The 9,762-nt window shown below is 38.0% G+C and overlaps 1 pseudogene; it reads left to right on the forward strand.

The window, feature by feature from the left end:
- The first annotated feature begins 987 nt into the window (after positions 1-987).
- On the forward strand, positions 988-9,256 carry LOC120947106 (annotated as a pseudogene).
- The last annotated feature ends 506 nt before the right edge of the window (positions 9,257-9,762 follow it).

The raw sequence follows: 9,762 nt of genomic DNA on the forward strand, positions 1-9,762 counted from the left end.
CGACACGAGTCACGGCCGCGGGACAGGAGACTCCAGGGGCGCGTGAATGTGCCGCGCCAGCGCCACCCACCGAGTCAGTCCAGTGTCACATGCCCGCCGGCGACCACTCATCATTAACTTTGGCATCATGTGATGATGACAGAGTGTGACCCACCCAATCACAAGTCACAATGCAACAACAATCACAGGCTCCATCCCGCCGGCCCTGACGTGAGGGGAAGTTAGATTGGCTCAATGTAACGTGGTAACGCCGCCAATGTAATGGCAACGGCGCTCCCGCTGGGGCAAATGTAAGTAGTTACATTACTCATTACCCCCTGAGGGGCAATCGTTACGTAACAGCGTTTATTTAAACGCTGTTGCTTACAACACTGGTCATCAGCTCTTTTTAATTGAAATATCACAGGAGATACAGAGGCCAGTGTCAACTATAACCTATTTAATCTTTAATAATACAGTAAAACCGTGGGCTGTGAGCATAATTTGTTCCAGAAACATGCTTGTAATCCAAAGCACTTGTATATCAAAGCATTTTTTTTACAGGGTATAAAATAGAAGAGAGGCGCCTCTAAGTGTAGCAAAAAGTTGCTAAATGTTGTACCTTCATTACATGTAACCATATTGCTACACTTAGAGGCTCCTCTCTTCTTTTTATACTCAGTTGTGACATGACGCTACTCTTATATTAAGACATCGCTTGTATATCAAGGCAAAATGTATTAAAACATTTTGCTTGTCTTGCAAAACGCTCTCAAACCAAGTTACTCTCAAACCAAGGTTTTACCATATAGTGATGATTGTGTGCTATTTTCACATATATTAACATTTTTTCAGCAGCCCCTCTAATGATTCCCCCTTCCATCCTCAGGCATCATAGTAGCTGCATGGGCTGCTCTGGCTATTGCTTGACCGTGTGACTTCTCTGAAAACAGTTTTAGTTTCAGTTTCAATTCTTCATTGTATCATCATGGTTGCATGGTTACGTGGTATGAATCTCATTATATATAGAGAATCTTATCCAAGAGGCACATCAACAAGCTCCAGACAACGACATAGGCAGTACACTCAAAGACAACAACGCAGAATGAGGTAAATAAACTATTATCATCCAAAGTGCTAGTAGTGACCAGACACCTCTAGCTTTAAAGGTATCTTCTAGCTGGTTCTATGTAGCTGTTCACATTCTTTGCTAAGAGATACATTTTGTGTTTTTTTTTTTTTTTTTTACATTCATTTTTCTGTGACCATATATATTTTAGATACTATACAATACATAGATGTTTTCAGGTTTGCATACTACTTTTATATAGCCACTGCATAATGTCCCTTTATTTCTTATTCTCCTGCATTGTAAGACAATGGATTGTTCTGGCTCTACTTAAAGTAAACGCATGCATTAAAACTCCACCTATTTATACAATTTCTGCTCCCAGATTTGGAGCAAGATTTTGTTGTGGATGTATATCTGGAGTCAAGTGATCAGGTGGCCTTTTGTGTCGGATTTTCTGCTGTAACAGGATTATATCAAGGATATATCTAAACGGCACTGACACACTGGGGGTTATTTACTAAAGGCAAAACTACAAGTGCAAACTACAAGTGCAAAGTGCACTTAAAATTGCACTGAAAGTACACTTGGAAGTGCAGTTGCTGTAGATCTGAGGGGGACATGCAAGGATAATGAAAAACAGAATTTTAGCTTGCACATGATTGGATGATAAAATCAGCAGAGCTTCCCCTCATGTCAGATCTACCCCTCAGATTTACAGCGACTGCACTTCCAAGTGCACTTTCAGTGCAATTTCAAGTGCACTTTGCACTTGTAGTTTGCACTTATAGTGCAAAATGGATTTGCCTGTCGTAAATAACCCCCACTGGGGTTTATTTACTAAAGGCAAATAGACTGTGCCTTTTGCAAAGTGCAGTTGCTCCAGAGCTTAGTAATTGAGGTAAAAATTCACTTCGCAAAGAATACCCAATCGTGTGCATTAAAAAAAAAAAAAAAGCTTTATTGATTGCACATGATTGGATGATTAAAGTCAGGAGAGCTTTCCCATATTTACTAAGCCCTGGAGCAACTACTCTTGCAAAGTGCACATTCTATTAGCCTTTAGTGAATCAACCCCACTTTATACCTGCTGATCAAAACAAGTTTTACTGCATTCCCCTCATTCACCTTTGACAGCGGTTGATCAAATGATGAAAAAGTACTTTATAAAGAGACCAAAGTAGGGTTGAGAACCATGGTCTTTAATTTTAACCGCTTCCGGACCGCCCACCGCACATTTACTGCGGCAGGACGGCTCAGCTGCGTGAAACAACATACCTGTATTTTGTTCAGGGTTGGGGGCATGTGCGTGCGCTGCCGGCGACCCACTCCCACTTTGATTGGACACAGCGGGAGCCAATCAGCTGGTCCGGTGGCCAGATGGCCGCTGGGACTCACTGATCGTTCACAGGAAAGGTAAAACGGCTGTTTTCCTCCAGTTAATCCACCCCACACACAGTTAGAAGTCACTCCGTAGAGCACACTTAACCCTTTGATTGCCCCTGATGTTAACCCCTTCCTTGCCAGTATAATTTTTTTTAGCACTGATCACTGTATTAAATCCCCTGAAAAATTATAGTTAACAGCAATTATAGTTAACAGCAAGGCAAAACTGTGAATGCCTAAAAAAAAACATAAAACAAATTTAACATGTAACTAGATTTTATTTCCATTCAATAGCAGAAACAATCTGACTAATGTAAAAAATAGGATCTCAATGCTCATTCAATATTTCATCAAGCATTTTTTTTCCCATTCACATGCATACAAAATCTGTTTAGACCCAATCTTAAGCTTATCCTTACTCATGGTAAATTAGTGTGATCAGTGAGTTGTAAATATTATAATAACAAAAGAAAAAAGTGGCATACCTTAAGTATTTGATAACCAGGAAAAAAAATTAGATTACCCCTGCTCTGTAAAATATATATATATATATTTTTTTCTAATTATCATGAAATTAAATGAATTGTAAAAATGACCAGAAAAGAAACGCAGTAAAAATGATAGTGTCCCCTAACATTGGAGCTCAGTGGAGGAATACTCCCTTACTTTAAGTGGTATTAAACCCCAAACCCAAAAAAATTATATATCGCAGCTTACCAATCATTAGATCCAGTGGCTACATTATTCTTCTACTTTGTTTTTTATTTTATTTATTTTTACTTTTTTCCCTCTGTTTTCACCAGGTGATCTGGCCAGTAATTTGCCTCCTGTACTAGGGTGCCCTAGAAAAGAATAGAATAGAAAAAAAAAAAGAATAATTTGAACATAACACGTATGACAAAACTACATATTAACTTATTGAACTAAAAATAAAGATTGGGGGAAATTAACTGAACAGGTATCAGCCAGCTCAGAATAATTAGGACCTTATGGAGATGGTGTGTCTATTAACCTCCTTGGCGGTATGATTATGTCTGGAATTTTGTACCAAAAGCGGTACAATTATTTTGCATGGAAATTTGGCGTTTTATATTGTAGGCCTGCAATTCTTAGGAATAACTCACTTAAATCTGTCCAAACAAGAGTCTAGTAGACATCCCGGGTATGATGAAGTTTGAAACACAAAATCATAAATTATAATATAATAAATAACTATAAATAATTATAACAAATCAAAAACACTGAAAGTTGCAGAATTGTCGCTGTCATTACTTTTATTTTTTTATGACGAATTTCCCCACAGATCGATATCGCTCAATTCTGCAAGTGATTATAATTTATTATCGCTGTTTTCTAGCTGCTCTAAAATCACTTTTGACATAAAGGGACATTTTTGGTTGCTATGGACAATCTACAGTTTGCAGGCAGAAAGAACAGTTTTTATTTTATAAAAGTACATGCAGAACACTGGGCAGACCACTAGGGACAAGGGGTGTGTGTATTTTTTACATACAGTACTGTAATCTGTAAAATTACAGTATACTGTATGTAATGTGTTTATTTACTTTTTTGAATTTGTCGCTGTTCTCCGCCCCGTGCGTCGTAACGTCGCAGGGAACGGAGATCGCCGGCACACAGGCACTGTGTGAATCGAGCGAGGACGCCGCTCGCTCACACAGTGGGGATGCATCGCAGGATCCAGGGACAAGGTAAGTAACTTGTGCCTGTGGATGCTGCGAGGCGGCCCGAGTCTGGCTCGGGGATACCGCTTTTGGTATTGAAATCTTACCCCGAGCCAGACTCGGGGATACCGCCAAGGGGGTTAATAGGCGAGCATAGATAACACAGAGGTTTTATGAAAAAATACAAAATGTATTAAATAAAGATAAAATAACATAATGATAACATCATTTGTGCCCTTATAGAATGTTGATTACAGAGTTACTAGACTGAAAATAGTGCTGGCCACCAACATGTTTCACAGTTAAGCATCATCAGGGTGCCACATCCATCTATTTCTTCATCTGATCATATACAAAACAAAGCACAAAGCATGGTAATAGTATAGATCTACATTATAAGGATTTTATACAGCATGATTTTTTTAACATTATTAGCAATCTTTTTCAAGTATTATGCTCACCTAATCTGTCGGACCTGCATATGGTGCCACGTTAACATCAAAGGCAGTACCGATCATTTGTCAGAGGCCATACACCTAATGGGAGCCAGACCCTTCAGATTGCTGTGGAGCTACTGGACCTTGTTTACACTTGTGGGATATGTGGGGTCAGAATCTAAAATAATAATTTATTTCGTAATTAAAGTGGTCTAATATAAGGAGACTCAATTGATTATTTATAGGTGTCAGAGTACCTACTGTTTTTGGAATTAACATCCCACATAGATGATCACCACAATAGGTAAATGGATATGTAGGGCTTCAGGCACATGGAGGAATAGAGCCAACAGGTATTAGCACCCTAATGGATGGCAAAAAATGGCAAAAAATAATAATAATAAATAATAATTAATGAGTTATTAATAATAAATGATACGTGGGATTATAGGATTCATAGTATGAAGGGTGGCCAAATAATAAACAGTAACATAGTAATTTTAATATTATTAATAATTTAATCAATTTTATTGATTTTAGCACTGCTATTTAATACGGCTTACTACAACTCCCTCTCAGGGAGTGTGATATTGTGCAGGAAAGGTAATTTCTAGTTAGATTAATATGCATGCAAAAACACTGGGCCACTCTGCAGCAAGCAGAGGGCATTCCTCCTATAATCAAGGGATTGGCCGCCATTTACCTAATTTAAAACGCTGTCGTTGGTCGCCCTACTGTGTGCTCCTTTCTTTTTAATGCCTCTGATTCGCCCGCTGGAAGCATATGCCAACCGTACGTTAGCATTAGCGTCCCTATATAACAAGGTCCACCCAGAAGTGAAGGGTCATTCCTGACCCCTGACATCACTTCCGGTGCGAGTGTACCTTTACAGCGCATGAGCAGATGGACCAAATAGAAGCGGTCACATTGCGCGTGCGTCCCAACCCGCATAATGTACACGGGTCAGGTTGTACCTAGAAATTACCTGCCCTGCACAGTAACACTCCCTGAGAGGGAGTTGTTGTAAGCCGTATTAAATAGCAGTGCTAAAATTTATAAAATTGATTAAATTATTAATAATATTAAAATTACTATGTTACTGTTTATTATTTGGCCACCCTTCATACTATGAATCCTATAATCCCACTTATCATTAATTATTATTTATTATTATTATTTTTTGCCATCCTTAGAGTGCTAATACCTGTTGTCTCTATTCCTCCATGTGCCTGAAGCCCTACATATCCATTTACCTATTGTGGTGATCATCTATGTGGGATGTTAATTCTTAAAACAGTAGGTACTCTGACACCAATAAATAATCAATTGAGTCTCCTTATATTAGACCACTTTAATTACTATATAAATTATTATTTTAGATTCTGACCCCACATATCCCACAAGTGTAAACAAGGTCCAGTAGCTCCACAGCAACCTGATGGGTCTGGCTCCCATTAGGTGTATGGCCTCTGACAAATGATCGGTACTGCCTTTGATGTTCACGTGGCACCATATGCAGGTCCGACAGATTAGGTGAGCATAATACTTGAAAAAGATTGCTAATAATGATAAAAAAATTATGCTGTATAAAATCCTTATAATGTAGATCTATACTATTAACATGCTTTGTGCTTTGTTTTGTATATGATCAGATGAAAAAATAGATGGATGCGGCACCCTGATGACGCTTAACTGTGAAACATGTTGGTGGCCAGCACTATTTTCCATCTAGTAACTCTGTAATCAACATTCTATAAGGGCACAAATGATTTTATCAATATGTTATTTTATCTTCATTTAATACATTTTGTATTTTTTCATAAAACCTCTGTGTTATCTATGCTCGCCTATTAATAAACACACCATCTCCATAAGGTCCTAATTATTCTGAGCTGGCTGATACCCGCTCAGTTTATTTCCCCCATTCTTTATTTTTAATACTTCAAGGACTGGATTATCGCGTCTATTCTGGAAATTGTCCAATTGTTTTTCTTTAAATATCACTTATTGAACTAATCAAAATTGAAACAAATTTTGCTGTCGTGCACATCTCTAGTTAAAAAATTTAAACACACTAACTAATTGAAGCCAAACTCCAGCTCACATTTTATAATAATTTACAGCAAACATTTTTTTTTTCTCATTTTGGGATGAAGGTTTACATTAAAAAAAGGCTGACAATTGTAAGCACCTCTGTCAGTATTAAATGGTTTGTTTCATCCCTGTAAACTGATAAAGTCTGCAAAAGAGCTTACTGGCTGGATCACCAAATTAAAATAGAAAAAAGCCTAAAAAAGAAAACGAATGCAGCCATCATACCTGTGAATTGGTAAGCTGCAATATAATAAATGTTTGCTTTTGTGTATAATCCCACATTTATGGGCTGTTGGAAAGTGAATTCTTACATTGTTTATCAATAGGAAGACTACCCTCCTCACAGACAGTTAAAACGATAATTTATGTCAGTGATTACTGAGAGACAGAAGTTCTTCATTGCTTGACCCCTAGCAAACTCTAGAGGAGCCCTAGGGTTCCATAGAACACTGGTTTAGAAAGGACTTACACGAGATTGGTAGGCTGCTGTGGACAGTAAGGCCTCGTACACACAACCGAGTTTCTCGGCAAAAACCAGCAAGAAACTTGCTGGGAGATATTTTTTTGCCGAGGAAACCGGTCGTGTGTACATTTTCGTCGAGGAAACTGTCGAGAAACTCAATGAGCCAAAAAGAAAGCAAGTTCTCTATTTCCTTGACGGGAATGGAGAAAATTGGCTTGTCGAGTTTCTCAACGGCTTCACAAGGAACTCGACGAGCAAAACGATGTGTTTCGCCCGTCGAGTTTCGAGTTTACGAGGCCATACACAGTACTTATTTCAAATACTAATAAATGATGTGCAATTTTTACTCACTTTCTGAAATGCTTGTTAGCGTATATTCCAGTCAACCCAAACAATAAATTGTTTTTGGGTTGAACAAACAGCCATATTTGTGGCCCTCATAAAATATTGCTCCTTATAATCCTGAGTCGTGTCTTTAATTAATGACACATTACTATTTTTAATGCATGGTTTTCTTTATGTCTAATTTTTCAGTGACAACTTAGAAAAATCCTTGATGGATCGTCTACTGAAACTTCAATGCCATTTTACTTGGGACCTGCATGGAGAAGATGTAGACATTGATAATGTGGAAGAAAGGCTAAATGACCAGATTGTGTATTTACCAGATGCACTCAAACACAGGATGTATAACCTCCTGGCTTACCTAAACCATCTCAAAGGAGACCATGAGGAAGCCATGATCCAGCTCCAAAAAGCTGAGGCACAGATCCAAGAATCCAACATATCAGAAGATACAGATGTTAGGAGAACTGTCATGTATGGTAACTTTGCCTGGGTTTTCTACCACCAGAACCAGTTTACCAAGAGTTTCACCTATGCAGAAAAGGTGGAGACCATGTTAAAGCAATATGAGTCTACTCCAGAGAAAAACACTCTTCTGTTAGATATATATGGTGAACAAGGATGGACTTACTTATCTTTTATAGGAAAATACTATCAAAGGGCTGCTGAGTCCTTTGAAAAAGCTCTAGAACTTGCCCCAGAAGATCCAGAATTGAATTCAGGCTATGCCATGGCTGTGTATAGAATGGAAAGTATCCACAACAGCAGCTACACAGAAAACAGATCTGTTCCACTATTGGAACGAGCTGTGAGATTAAATCCTAGTGATACAGTGGTGAAGGTGCTCCTGGCTTTGAAATATCTACATATGAATAACTATAATCAAGGAGCTATGTTAATTGAACAAGCTCTACAAGAACAACCAGAATCTCCTTATGTTCTTCGATATGTGGCAACATTTTACAGAGTAAATAGACAGACGGATCGCGCTATTGAAATGTTGAAGAAAGCAGTCCATTTAACTCCTACCTCCTGTCCTGTTCATTATCAACTTGCCAAGTGCTACAAAAATGTGATAAGAACGCCCACCTATTACAATAAGCAGCAAAACGCTGAAGCCATTGCAAATGCAATATTTCACTCGGAAAAGGCTGTTGAGCTAAACAGGTCATCTGTGGGACCTCACATTTTATTGGCTCAGGTATACATGAGAGCTAATGAACACCAAAAGGCAAAAGAAGAATTTGACAAAACTCTGACCATGAATGATATGTGGCCTGAACAGAAACAAGCACTCCATTTCTACTGGGCAAAATATTTAATGAATTCTAGAAAATCTGAGTCTGAAGCAGTAAAGCATTTTGAAGAAGTGATAAAGATACAAAGTCCATCCTGGTTTAGAGAAACTGCCATAAAAGAACTGCAAAGTCTTTCTAAACCATGATTGTCCAATATTCAATGGATGCCACTGGACATGCTTTGCTTGGGTACATCCACCAGCAAAGAGGACAGGACATCTCAGCAATGAAGTTCTACAACAAAGCTCTTCTACTGAGCCAGACAACCAGCAGTACTTAGAAGCTTGTTCTGCTTTGCAAGCCACATTATTATGACATAAAATATTTCTATAAAATTAGAAGATGAGAATGTACTAACATAGACTATAGCAGTCATTATTTCTTCTGATCTTACCTGCTCTGAATAATGAAATGTAAATCTGTCTATGATTACTAAAGGCAAATCCACTCTGCACTACATGTGCATTGCAAGTGCAGGGAAATCTCTGAAATGAGCTCTGCTGATTTTATCATCCAATCATGTGCAAGCAAAAAATGCATTTTTTTCTTTTCCTTGCATGCCCCCCTTTAGATCTACAGCAACTGAACTTCCAAGTGCACTTGCAGTACTCTTGTAGTGCAGAGTGGATTTGCCTTTAGTAAATAACCCCCTGTGTATTGATTTTGACAACAACCTATTGCATAAATCTGGTGATATTACCTAATAATGATTTACTACAAAATAAATTAATATTAGTGTATATCAGTTATGCTGATTTTATCTTTTATGTGAATTAGATATGAAAGAAATTCATTGTGGATCATTTTTATGAAATAGTGAAGGGAACAAAAAAAATGCTTTCTCTTGCATGTGTTTGGGTATTTTTTTACAAAGTAAACTTTTATCAGATTCACTAAGCTAAGTTAAAATTCCCTTTTGAAAAGGGAAAATTTATTTAGCAAAGTTGACATGCTCTACTCCTTTATTAAAACAGCCACAGTATCTCTGCCAAGGGCCCCCTGACTGACT

The sequence above is a fragment of the Rana temporaria genome, chromosome 8 (assembly GCF_905171775.1).
Source record: "Rana temporaria chromosome 8, aRanTem1.1, whole genome shotgun sequence".
In the NCBI taxonomy this organism is placed as follows: domain Eukaryota; kingdom Metazoa; phylum Chordata; class Amphibia; order Anura; family Ranidae; genus Rana; species Rana temporaria.